The 14,218-nt window shown below is 44.9% G+C and overlaps 1 protein-coding gene and 1 long non-coding RNA gene across 5 annotated transcripts in view; one reads left to right on the top strand and one right to left on the bottom strand.

The window, feature by feature from the left end:
- PDLIM4 (PDZ and LIM domain 4) overlaps window positions 1–14,218 on the top strand; it is a 598,403-nt gene that overhangs the window by 553,191 nt on the left and 30,994 nt on the right. The window lies entirely within an intron of this gene.
- LOC146811004 (uncharacterized) overlaps window positions 1–14,218 on the bottom strand; it is a 49,860-nt gene that overhangs the window by 27,799 nt on the left and 7,843 nt on the right. The window contains exon 3 of one of the 3 annotated variants that reach the window (XR_014966665.1): window positions 11,089–12,505. The exons of the other annotated variants lie outside the window; for them this stretch is intronic. This is a non-coding gene — a long non-coding RNA (uncharacterized LOC146811004). Of the gene's footprint in view, window positions 1–11,088; window positions 12,506–14,218 lie in introns of those variants that run through there. 3 annotated transcript variants of the gene reach the window in all.

A 14,218-nucleotide genomic window follows, 5' to 3' on the forward strand; every position in this document is an offset into this window, starting at 1 on the left:
TTCTAAGAGTGGGCTTATAGGTTGTGAGTGCGAAGCTTTGAATCTTTTCATAAGAAAGCCTGTCTGCTGCCGGAACTTCAGGATTGACATGTCTAGTTGGCTTTTCCAACACATATTTTTCTGTATCGTCACTCCCAAGTATGTGAAAGCGTCAACTTGTTCCAGGGGCAAACCACCCATTACAATTTTGCCACCAAACGGTTTGTTAGATCTGCACGGGTTAGGGCCGTTAAGAACCATAAACTTGGTTTTGGAAACATTTATTTCCAAACCACGAAGCAAGCAGAACTCTTCAAAGCGGCGGAGGGTAAGCTGTAGGCCACTCGGAGTTTTGGAAATCAGCAATGTGTCGTCCGCGAACATGAGAACTGGGATACGGATGCCATTCATAGCCGGTGCATCCGTGGGGACCCGGGAGAGGAATTCGGCCACACCGTTCACGAAGAGCGAGAACAAGGTTGGTGCCATAACACAGCCCTGCCGAACTCCACGCTCCACGGGAAATGACTCAGTTACCTGTCCCGGCCGTCCCCATCGGACCCGTGCAAAGTTGTTCTCATGTAAACGGACCACCAAAGCCAACAACTCCGGCGCCATCCCCAACTCCTCCAGTACTTTCCACAGCTTGCCTCGTGGAACCAAGTCAAACGCCGCCCGCAGATCGACAAACACGGCGTATAAAACCCCTTTCCCTAGGACAACTGTCCGCCAGTATAGGACGACAAACCTAAAGACCTGGTCTATTGTACTTGTTTTTGGACGAAACCCAGCCTGCAAGGGACTTAGGACACTGTTATCTTCTATCCAGGTCTGGATTTTGCCCAAAACCAATCTGCCCAGGATTTTTTGCATAGCGTCTATTAGGCTTATGGGCCTATAGTTACAAGCCAGCGATTTGTCCCCTTTTTTATATATCGGGACAATTTCGGCACCCTTCCAAGAGTGGGGGATGCTCATTCCCTGGGCTATGGCATTAGCCATATGGGTGATGTATAGACACCATCTTTTTCTATTATGCAAAAATACATCGGCCGGGATACAATCCATACCTGGTGCACGTCCCTGGGTAACCATATCAAGCGCTAGGTCAACATCCTCCGAGGTAAACACAGGACTATTATAGAACGGCCACTCCCGTTGGGGTATTCTGGTATCCTCGATACCTTTAGAGTACTGTGACTTAAAAAAGTCTACCCAAGCATTCTGGGGAACATGATTATGAGGACTATCAGTGATTTCGCCCCTCTTCCATTTAAAAATGTCCCAGAATTTTTTCTGATTTTTGTCAGCACATGCTGCTTTTAAGTCTTGCCACTCACCCTCGTCCCAGTCTTTTTTTGCTTTCCATAGGGTCTTTTTGTGTGCATTTCGAGCTATTTTGATCTCACTCATATTCTTAGTTTTAAGAGCGAGACTCAGTTTGCTGCGCGCATATTTACAGGAGGCGTTATACCAATCCTCCTGTTTGCGTTTAGGTGCTTGATTTGCTTTGGAAGGTCTACAAAAACATGGTTTCAAGTTGGCTACTAGTTTTTCATATATAATCTCTTGTTCGGCTAATGGTTGGCAGTTGTTATCTATTGCCATTACTGCTAACAACGCCTCTTCCAGATAGGACTCGATACTACCTAAAAGTTCAGGGTGCTCAGCTACAATACGCCATTTGAGGTGGCGTTCGTCATTTGATAAAACAGCAGCTGGGCCATCCATTTTTTCCAAACCTTGTGCCTCTACGTCGGCCAATCCTAATTTGAAAGTTGCAACTAGCGGATTATGATCACTTTCTATCCGTGCCTCGACCATCATATCCGCGAGGGTGTGCCACATCCTCAAATGGACCAAGAGATAATCTATAGTACTTGCCCTGATGCCATTATCATACGTTTTATTGCATGTCCTGTCTGATATGGTTCTGCCATTAGCTGCCCTCAGTTGGTTGCTCAGGCAGAACCCATTCAGGTAGAGGGCCGCCTCAGTCCATTTGCTCACTGCCTTTGTCTCAAGCAGAGGAACACCCCACTTCTGATCTTCTTCCTCTACTAAGAGCATATCTTGAGACCCTAGAGGCTCAAAATTTGTATTAAAGTCGCCCGCAATAAGTGGAAGCACATCGATGGGATTGGATTCGACGAGACCACTTAGTGCAGGCATCACCTCAGAAATTTTCCCACCAGGTAAGCCCCTTACGTATACGTTGTATACGCCAATTTTGAGGTTTGGCATAAAGGTCAATCTGACTCCCAGTATGTCATTATTCTGTGTTGGGATGGGTTGAGTCTTACACCATAAACTTTGTTTAATCCATATTACTAGGCCTCCTGATGGTCGTCCCTTAGACTTTTTAACTGCAGGGATGTAAAAATTCAGATAGCCCAGCATAAATACTGGTTCTGTTGACCAAGTCTCCTGAAAAAGACAGATGTCATGCTTGTTAATGAAATCTGCCCACATAGGAGAGGAAAGTTTAGAACCAATACCCGCAACATTCCAGGATAGAAACAGCACATGACCGACGGGGTTGATTCCACCTTTGGCACACCCATTTTTTATTGTAAGTAAAGGTAAAGGGACTACGCCTTGTAAAAAACTAGGGGTACCTTCAATGCTTAGATTTTCATTTGGGAATTTGCCTTGTGAGTCTCCCTTACCGGCTCCCCCTGCGATAGTTTGGTCATAAAATCTACTATCGTTAGTTCCTTCGGCTAATCTAGGGAGAACCCAATGACATGTGCCCTCTACTTCCTCTGTGACTGCATTTAATTTTCCGTGACAGTCCAATGACGTCTGGGCCGCGTATGACAATTTATGTTTAGAATATACTCTTCCCATATGAAGTCAATCGCAGTCCGCTAGCCCGGAGAGCACATCGAATCTATTGGTGGATCTTATGTCCGCATATGCGTTACCCCTCCACAAAGAGCCCCCACTCATAATCCCACCTAAGGGCAAGGTCGTGGGTACATAGAAAAATGACAATGGCATTGTGCGTATTAGGGGTGAGGGGTCAGTTTGGGGCCAGGAACAAATATGTTGCACACACCGTCTGTCCCTAAAATTAATAACAACACAATCTCCCTTTAATGACTTAGGACTCCTGCCCACCCAGTTCACTCGCCTGGCATACAAAATTTCAGCTCGCATGTGGGTCGGCAATGGTCGCTTATCATTAAGCCAAAAAGTACATTTATTCTTTAAGTCCCCATATGATTCTCTTGCTCCATCGGTCAAAGGTGGGACCCCCGTTAAAATCACCACATAAGGGGCTGCTTCTGGTGGGAGATGTAGATCAATTAAGCCCGATGAAGCTTGCACAAGAGGTTGGGCAGGTGGGGGTGGCTTGTCCCTTTTATCTCTACCTGTCCCGGGACTATTTGATACCGCAGGTGGAAGAGGGTGATCAACTCTGGGTTGATTACCAGCTGCTGGAATAGGTTGGGATTCATGAAGGTTAGTGGGGTTACTCTTTGCAACTATATTATTGTCAGTAGGATTGGCCCCAGTGCTATGACCTACTGCGCTAGGTCGTTCATTTGTCAATCCCAAGCCGACCCTGCCACCTCGAGGTTGTGCCGATACGAGTGAAAGCTCCATGCATGTAAGTCTGCTTTCAATCGAACCAAGCCTTTCATAAATCGGGTCACACAAATTCTTTATGGTTCTTTCTAGTCTTTTCCAAAAAAGCGTTGAGTCTAAGTCCACCCCGCACATGGACCCCTTAGATGGTGATGCAATTATCCGCGTTTTATTCGGTAGTGGTTTCGGGCATGGGGGTAAATCCCTCCTTGTGGCGGGGGGAGGAACATGATCAGTATTAGGCTTCTTCCCCGCAGCAGTTTTTTGATTTCCCTTTCGAGATTTTTTCAGCATAGGGGCTGGTTGTTGATGATCAGATACCGCTGTTTTATTACTAGTTGAGCGGGTCTTAATACTTGATAAAGATTTAGGGGTTGGACCCAAATTTTCATAGTTCGCAACATCGGCGTTATCCTCCACTATTTCGACCGGGGGGGTGGGACACAACAAGAGATCATCATTTTGCTCTTCCTCCAAAGGAGATATACAGGTCATAGAATCCGACCTAACGGGCTGTCGACAAGGTGGTGAGCTTAAGTTAGCCATACTTCCTAGGGAGGACCTCTTGTCGCACAGGATATCTAGGGATAATCTTTTTTCAGTTAGTTCGATATCCTTAGCAAGAACTGATTGCACCCGAACCAAAAAGTTGTCCAATGTTCCCATTAATGCTCCCCCAGCCGACTGTGTAGTAAAACCATCCCTTTTAGCAGACTTTTCCATCTTCCGATAATACTAACAGCCACTTGACAAAAAATCCCACAGCGTTACACACAGGGTGCTAGTGCTTACCCTTTCCGAATCTCCTTAGGCAATGCTTGTTAGAGGAAGGTCCCGTTCCGTTCTCGGTCGATCTCGGACGGGCTCAGACGGGCCCGCCCTTGGCCCGGGCTTCGCCCGGCGCGCGCCCGCGCGCGTCCCGCGATGCGTGGGCCGTGAGGAGTTTTATGGCGTCAGGGCGGGAGGGCGGGAGTACGGGAAGAGGGCTCAGCTGTGAAGAATTACGGGGCTGCTGGTCCTCGCAGTCCCGTATCAGTTGCTCTGCATCAGCAACCCGTCACCTTTGCCTGATCTTTGCAGCTCCCTCCTTGTGGCAGCACTCGCCAGGTCCTTAAAAGCAGTTCTGATAAAATTACACACAAAGACTCCAAACACGAACGGCTCCCGCGAAGCGGGGGCCGTGAGGAGTTTTATGGCGTCAGGGCGGGAGGGCGGGAGTACGGGAAGAGGGCTCAGCTGTGAAGAATTACGGGGCTGCTGGTCCTCGCAGTTCCGTATCAGTTGCTCTGCATCAGCAACCCGTCACCTTTGCCTGATCTTTGCAGCTCCCTCCTTGTGGCAGCACTCGCCAGGTCCTTAAAAGCAGTTCTGATAAAATTACACACAAAGACTCCAAACACGAACGGCTCCCGCGAAGCGGGGGCCGTGAGGAGTTTTATGGCGTCAGGGCGGGAGGGCGGGAGTACGGGAAGAGGGCTCAGCTGTGAAGAATTACGGGGCTGCTGGTCCTCGCAGTCCCGTATCAGTTGCTCTGCATCAGCAACCCGTCACCTTTGCCTGATCTTTGCAGCTCCCTCCTTGTGGCAGCACTCGCCAGGTCCTTAAAAGCAGTTCTGATAAAATTACACACAAAGACTCCAAACACGAACGGCACCCGCGAAGCGGGGGCCGTGAGGAGTTTTATGGCGTCAGGGCGGGAGGGCGGGAGTACGGGAAGAGGGCTCAGCTGTGAAGAATTACGGGGCTGCTGGTCCTCGCAGTCCCGTATCAGTTGCTCTGCATCAGCAACCCGTCACCTTTGCCTGATCTTTGCAGCTCCCTCCTTGTGGCAGCACTCGCCAGGTCCTTAAAAGCAGTTCTGATAAAATTACACACAAAGACTCCAAACACGAACGGCACCTGTGTGCTGCAGCTACTTGGAGTTCCCATCACACTTTTCTTTCCCACGATCGTTTGCAGTTGGGTGGGCTTTTTTTCCTCCTTCGTTTGGGATCATGTCCTGACTATGTCCAAGGCTGATTCTGCTCCTTTTGTATCTGGAGCTGCATTCGTTTTTGTTTGTGGTATTAAACCTTTGGTTTGGTTCGGCATCCTTTGTGATTCGCTGGTGAGTTTTGTTCCTGCATTTGTGTCTGAACATAGTTTGCTTGGGTATTGTATCATGCGTGAGGACTGCATCCAGGAAGACCAACAGGGAGGTAATGCCCTGGTTGCTATCCGCTAATCTTCATTCCTCTTCTGACAGAGATTTTCTTTTCTGATTAAAGGATTTAGGCATTATTGTTTGAAACTCTTGCAGAAGACAAATAGGCCACAAATTAAAAAAGGTAATTATATGAGACCTATAGCACAGGAAGCCATTCAAAAATGTTAGCGAATTTTCGCTGGAAATATAGAATGTTTTCAGCAAAGCCTTAATTGACTGTTGGCAGTTTCATTAGTGGGATGTGCTCACATACTTATATTTGGCACCGAGCTTGATGCAAACCAAATAGTTTTAAGATGAATTCATTAAATTTGAAGCTAAATCCATTCTATTGGATATTGGTGGCAAGATCAGGATTAGAGGTGGGCACATTTGAAATGAAACCTGCATAGGCAGGCGGTTTTGGGGATCTTTGCACTTTGTGAAGAAGTACGAAGATTTATTGGAGTCATTGTGGTTACTTACAACAGAGTGCAGCAAAACTCATGAATCAAGTTTAAAATCTTCGTTATCGCCCACAAAGCTTTCCATAAAAAAAAATCTTATCTATTTCATAGGTTTTTTTAATGAAACCCTTGATTGCACTATTGACATATAACTGTGTCATAAACGTCATGGAACAGATTTAAAGCTGGGTATCGCCACCCTCTTCTGCCCAGTGTTCTACAACATCTGGGCCAATGATGGAGACATTGTCAGGGAAAGAGTCCGCAGACATCCTATCACCCAAGGGGTACTCATTTTCAAAATGTTAATAGATTAAAGTGAAAAGTTGCCGTGGTTAGATTTGTCCACATGTAAAGCCTTCCCAATTCCCTTTGCGTCAGAAACGACAGAATTGGAAACCATTGCTCTTCAGGAGGATGCCGGCAGCCCCCTAATTTAATCATCATGATTAGGTTGTGCCTCGCTGTACTGCAACCACACTGCGCGACTGCCCCAGTGACTCAAGGGGCAAGTTATGTTTTATTTTTGAGGTTTTGTATACCAAGCACCATTCCACCGAGGGCATCAGAGCACTGAAGGAAGTCCGAGAAGATAGGAGCAATAGAGTAACACATATAAAGGTCGACATTACAACACAATTGTGATAGTCAAAGGCCAGTGGGGTCCCCTTGGCAAACCACAACATAGAAAAGGTGAAGGGATGGAGGTTACTAGATGTGGATTGAACCAATACCTAGTTAGGATGTTAGTGATGGCACGGAGTCAGGCTATTCAGTGACTGATCGGAAACTATGGACCACTGGGATTTGAGGGGGTGGAAGGTACAACCACTGTACATAGCAAGACAGGAAGGAGGCCGAGGCTTGAGCTACGGACCCGGAAAGTGTCTTTCATGGGCGTGGCAAAGCAAACCTATGGGATTGTAAAAAAGGCAAGGGCCTGAACTTTCAACCCCAAAATGTTGTGTCTCTGCCTTATTCTGTGGCCGTTAGCTTGTGGGAGTAGAAGGCAAGTAACACGAGTAAATAGACTGCTACCCAGGTACCATGGCAACGAGGGAGGGTGTTGTAACGGCACTTCCTCTAATAAATTCCCTTTCGACTGCACGCATTTACTATTGTATATCTACAAAAGAAACCGAATCTGCGTAACGCCTACAATGAAATCTAATTGCGGTAAGCCGGTCCCTCCATGAACTTTCAGGGCATGCTTACCTGCCGACAGCTAATTACAGCTTCTTTTCAGGTGTGGGTGTGCGAGGCTTTGCTATGGTGAATATGTGAGTCTGGCACGGTATTGTGAGGACTCTCTGGGCTCCTCAACACCAGGCCTTTGTTTTTTTATGCTTAATTCATTAGCGCTTTGATGCGTGTTTCGGTCTGGGGCCACTCCAAAGAGGAAAAAAATAAGCATCTTATGTTAACAGACAGTAGACAGACAGCCTGTCTGGGACTGGACCGCGGCAGACCAAGAGAATAACAAAAGGGCCAAGAAACAGGGGAGAGAGCGGCAAGGGGCGCCATAAAAACAAAGACAAGGAATCTGTGAGGAGGGAGAGTACAGAAAGATAACAGACTGCCCACGGACAAGTATATATAGAAAGGCTTCTAGGAGCTGGAGAAAATGAAGGGACAGCGTGAGCACCGTGCTGCAGGTTTCAATGCCCACACTGGACTCGGGTTAATTGTCAGCAGCAAGAAATAAATGACAACAACCACTTTGGCTGCCTGAAATAGAAGTGTGGCTCAATGGTTAGAGCGGCAGACCCTGCTGCAGAGATCTGGCCTGGACCAGGGTTCAATTCCCGCCTCGGCGGGTCTTGGGCTCAATTTCCCCGGACCCGATAATTCTTGCCTCGGTGCCTATTCTAATCATGGGTCCCATCCTGCAACTCTGGGCAATAGCTTGTTTAATCTCCACAATGGCCCCAAAAGCGCTAGGATGCCTGGCTTCACCTTGGGGGTGCCCAGGAGTGGGCACTTCACTGGGAAAGGCCAGGAAGGGTTCCACAGCGGTATGTGCACAGCGCCTGAGAGACCCTTTTGGGGGTGTGCGGAGCGCTATATAAATGCACTACATTTACATTATAATCTCCAAAATACATTTGTAGGCGAAATGGCCGGATGAATGTGGGATGATTAGAACCTAGTTAGCGAAGAGCTATTCAGAACAAGCATTTGCAATGCAATAGGTCTCGCATTTACGCGAGTTTAAGCCATTGCCATTGTAAATGACAATGTCTTTTATGTATGTTTTAAAAAACAAAACAAAAATAAAAGGCATAGCCATTTACAATGCCAATAGCTCAAACTCGCGTAACTGCACGACCTATTGCATTGCAAATGCTTGTTTGGGGACTGGGCCTTATTTTTCTTCATTAAACTTTGACCAGACCAACAGGGAGACAAAGATAGAAAGATCAAAAAAAGTTAAAAAGGGAGGAAGGAAAAGACAGGCCAACTTTGACAAATGGTGAAAGCAGAGAAGAAAAAGAACCTAGGGGCCCGATTCACAGAACTAACTTAAGACAAAATCCTAAACTTACTACCATTTTGGTATTCATAGAAGGCACTTACTCATTTCGGTATTCACAGAAGTTAGGAGTCCTAACTTTAGGACTCCTAAATGCCTTCTGTGAATAACAAAAGTCTTAAAGATAGGATTTTTCTCAGTTTAGGAGTTCTAAAGTTAGGAGTCCTAACTGTACTACTCCTAAACTGAGAAAAATCCTAACTTTGAGACTTTTGGTATTCACAGAAGGCATTTATGAGTCCTAAAGTTAGGACTCCTAACTTCTGTGAATACCGAAATGAGTAAGTGCTTTCTGTGAATACCAAAATGGTAGTAAGTTTAGGATTTTGTCTTAAGTTAGTTCTGTGAATCGGGCCCTGCAAGAGTGAGACAAAGAGACAGGAAGCATAAAGGGCTGGAGGAAGGAGGCATGACGTGGACTCAAATCCAGACATACACTGTATTTAACGAAGACGGATTTCAGCAGCACGGGCGGGCGTCCAAGAAAACGTTGGGTGGGTTCATTCATTCATTCATTCATCTATTCATTGCAGGTGACTGACTAACTTGACAACAGACAGCTTTTTCAGAGCATAAAGGGGGCAATGCTAGACCTTTATGGGGGTTATGCTTTTCCAGGCTGTCTATGGCTCATGCATGTGTTCTGTGCACGCGTTTGTGTTGTAAGCATATGATATGGTGTTTAATCCTTGCAGATTTATTTGAAGAGAGTGCAGTCGATACACAGCCGCTCTAGTCGTTGTTCTGTTAGATCACTTTCACTTTTAGGCAATAGGCACCGCTCTATTAAATAAAGTAAAGCAATCCGCTCCTCATGAGCGCCCATAACGAAAATCATTTTCCAGCAGAAACACAATTTTGACATTATCTGAGACACGTTGACGATTCGAAGCTGGGTAAAAAATTAATGGTTATTGGCGTGAACTGTTTCATCAATGTCAGTCACGGCTTCTCTCAGCCAGAGCCCTGGACTCCGGCAGACACTTTATAGATTTATAATGAAGCATAAAGCAAGGGGGAGGGGCACCTCGCGGATCCGACGTGGGCTCTCTGTTTCACATTAAAAGCAGTGCTCCCCGACAATCCATTAGCGCAGACTCCTAAGTGACACTTTTGTAACATCTCCCAGCGAGCTGCAAGAAGGAGATTTGTTTTAGAAATGCTTAATTTCACTGGCAGAGAAGACCGGTATTATACATTTCAAAATATTACCAACCGACGAAGAGAGAAAAGCCACGTATTTTCAAAGGTGTACTATGCTCTTCACCAAGTCCTAAATAGGTGTCAGAGGCACAGATGTGTTTGTGTATCTGATGGCAAGCTTTAAGTCGATCCAAGACCTGGTTGACTCAACCAATATTTAAATGATGAATATGGAAGTGCAGAAATGAACAGACAGCTGCACGAGCGCCTGGTAATTCCTGATCCAGACAGTAAATGTGTTTCCAACCACATTTGGAGTTAAAATGAAACGGAGCCATCATGCTTCAACCCGGAAATTTCAGACGCCGGAAGTACTGGAACGTCCTAGGTAAAGTGCGGGGTAGAATTCTAAATTACCAGGGAAATCTGATCCGGAATTGTGTCACCATCGCAATTCCTCATTTATCAGGGGCTTCTCATGGTTCAACTCGGAATCAAATTAAATCCCAGAGTAACCCTCCCCACCCAGTGTCACTGCCCCCAGGGTTACAGAATTAACACTTCTGCCTCCAGGCACTAATAATAATACAATTTAATCTTTTATTATTTATTGTTTCAACTGTCAGCCTTACAAACAGGGCTGGACTGGGAACGGCAAGACAGCCCTGGCAATTACGATGGACTGGGGAGTCAGTAGCTGGTGGGAAACACCGCTCCAGCGCTTTTATTACTGGGGGCCGATATTGCCAATAAAATTGGCTCCCAGTAACAACAAGCCCTTACCCTACTCAGCTATACTTACTGTAAAGAGTGCGGTGGGTCACAGGAGTCCCACATGTTCAATGTCCGCAGGGAGGACGAGGAGCTGCTGCTTCCAGGGACTGGACAAATCCAGCATGGAAAGTTGGGGAAGAGGGCGGGGTGAAAGTACAGCAACTGCTGCATGCAAGCCAGGATTTAAAGAAGCAGGCACTTCCAAAAATGCGCGAACCGCGCGTTTGTGAAGTATGTGCCATTAATTATATTAAACGGCAGACGCATACAAAAACAAATATAAGTAAATGACTATAAAAATACAACGGAGTGTGTATAAAATTGCATCATGACGAGCGCCGTGCTGATTATGTATAATTATTATTATTATTTTTTTATTATTCTTTTTATTAGGTTTATGGTGCAATATACAAACGATGCCTTCAACGGCAGTACAAGCATAGCGCTTGTGAAACAAACAAGATAATACTGTATGACCCATCAGTGATCAGAGGTTACAATACATGCAATGCATAAGCCTTTCAATTATAATACAGTGAATATAATCATACAATATCTCAAACAGCAACATGGTTAGGTTATCAAGTCACTTATCATCATCATGGGTTGAAAGTGCCAGGAATTGTCTGAGCGGTCCCCAAATATCTTTTGGTCTGGAGGTTACAGGCAGCTCTTCGGAATATAATTCCACATTTTTTCTACAATATACCATATCTTTTATCCACTCTTCCATTTTCAGAGCAAGTGTACTATCCCACGTGAACAGGATACGGCGTTTAGCAAGCAGGAGGGCAACCCTCACAAACCTGCCCAGAGTGCCTTTCAATTTAGGAACATAGTTTAGCAAGCATTCAAGTGGTGTACATGGAATTACAGTGCCCGTCATAGTATGGATACGTTCTAGCACCTCTTCCCAATATAACATTTCAGCACCAATCTACAACGCCAGGCAAGGTGGAGAAAATCAGCATGAAGTTGCCCACATCTTTTGCACTGATCTGACTCTCTGAGACCCATTTTATACAACTTAGAGGGGGTGTAGTATATTTGATGAAGAAATTTAAAATGAATAATGCGTAAATTCCCATTGGGTGTAAGGTGGCTGTTTATGTGTAATTAACAGCGCACCGCTCGTGACGAGCTCCATGCTAATTATGTATGCAAGTAAGCATGCTGGGCTGCAAAAATCCTAAAAAAAGTTCTCCTTGGACACTATTAAAACACGAAAGCGGACGAAAACGGTAATTAGGTGGTGCTGTTTCCTGAAAAAACGGACGTGACTTATCGCATCCACAGCCAACCATAGGTCTGCTAAGAACAGCAATGCCACAGTTAACCAAATGCAAGCGGCAGGAGAAATTACCCGGCAATAGGCGGAGTTTCACCCCTGAAACAGATTACTTGATGTCTCGGAGAGACATCGCATGCGCGCTGCCTAGGCGAGACCTAAAAATGGAATTGGTGGTGATGAGGAGCAGAGCCGTTTATGTTTTGAAATGTTTGCAGTACTGCTGACTTGATGCAGGTTACGCAAATGGGTTTCACTGTGGCAACTAATTCGCTCTGGGGCCATTAAAATTTCCGCTCATGTACCTTACTCCTTGAAAACCTTGCCACTAGCCGACAGGATTTGAAGCTATGCATTGCATTAAAAAAGCAGTGAACCTATTGTGCATCCATCCTAAAGGCATCCGGCCACCCCCAGGCCTGCTGTATGATTCATCAGAGGTTTCAACAAAGTTGTAAATCTGTATCACTGGAAGCTCTGCAATATTTCCAAAATTATGCAGCTGAAATTGGGAGAAAAAAAATGCACAAATGTAGATTTTCCTGAAAGAAAAGTTAACAGAAGTATTACACGATGCAAGAATTATCTCATCAAAATACTTTAACAAGAGATTCCTTCTGTAACAAAGATTTACAGGTTTACAGAACTTTACAACCTTTGCAAAAGGCGACGTTTGTAAACTTTGTGAAACTTTGGAGGTGAAATTTGAATTTTGCTGAACGCTAAAAATCCATGCATAATGACATATTAGGGCTAACAGATGTAACTCATTTAAGAATTCAACAAGCCTGAGTATTTCGCACTAATTTTATTTTTAAAATGTGGCACATTGTACAATGGAGTTTGTGTGATTGGGCACATTTTCTGAGGGCCATGATGGCCTATCAGCCTTTAAAAGGATGCATACTATCCTGGATTCTGACTGGCTGTGTCAAGTACTGTAATATCCCGACTAAATTCACTCATCCATATTTCACATCACATGCTCTAAGGGAAGTTGGGATGCATAAATCTGATAAAGAAATAAGGATCCAGCAAGCTACGTAGCTTGCAGAAAACTTTACTTTAGCAGAGCCATGAATGCCGCTAGATACAAGCTGATCTTCTCCCTAGTGATGCCAACCCATCCTCAAAAGGAAGACCCTGGTCTCTTTACGTATTGTCCCACTGTAAATCAAGAGGACCTCTTTAGTTCAGAATCTCCTCTTCAAGTTAGACTTGAATACATTAGAACACATTCATTGGTCTGCCTGGATTAACCCCAAATCCTCATCTGCTAGTGTTAATCAACCCGTCCATCCTATTTACTTGTGATTCCTGAATTTGTACTACTGAATTTTATAGAGCTTTGTTACCTACTGATACATATGTTTTTTTTTAAATTATGTTTTGTAACCTGCCAACGTGTCATTTTATTTTCACTTAATTATAACGAGTCACACATTACAATAGATAAGTATCTGTGTAATAGAAGGCATTAATGTATAAAGAACAAATTATGTGAACCTCAACAGAAAGTTACTTCTGTGTATCAAGTTCTACTTTCAACTCTCAGTGTACATATGTCATCTTTAGGTAATTTGGGATTTAATTTGTTCTTAGACTTGATGGTAGGGTTCCTAATAGTTTCTGAAAATGAACAGCAAACTTAAAATTCAATAGGCAACACATTCCTCCAAAAAGGTATCATGAAAGGCAACCTATCTTGGTCACAATTCTGCAGAGAAAGATTTTGTATAAAATGCATTAGTAATCAAGTACTTTATGAGGAAATGTGTCAAACCCAGAGAGAGGCCTAAACCAATAAAGCCTAATGTAAGAGATCCTGACAGTGAGACAGTCATGTTGACTTATGCGGACGCATGGCATCTGGCAAAACAGTAAATGATGGGGGAGTTGCAAGGTTCCTGCCGGAGGAGCACCAGATGGCTCCACCAAGGAAAAACATTGATCCATCAGTCATTCCACCACAGGGCGGATAGGTGCTCACACCACCCTATTTAGGCCAGGGTGTTTGTCACTGAATTATCTTGCCCAGGGTTTCAATGCAGGACATGCCACACAGATAGGGTTCTCAACTTATGGATGGCAGTCCTCCACCAGGGAACGAAGGCCACAGCCTCCCATTACATGGACTAAGGTTGAACTGATCTTCTGAGACCTAAAGCCTGAACCCATAACCTAATGATGAGAGTTGCACCTTATGAATCACAGCACAAAATGTGATGAAGTACAGTGCTAAGCATAGTCTAATG

The sequence above is a fragment of the Triturus cristatus genome, chromosome 7, assembly GCF_964204655.1.
Source record: "Triturus cristatus chromosome 7, aTriCri1.1, whole genome shotgun sequence".
Lineage (NCBI taxonomy): Eukaryota > Metazoa > Chordata > Amphibia > Caudata > Salamandridae > Triturus > Triturus cristatus.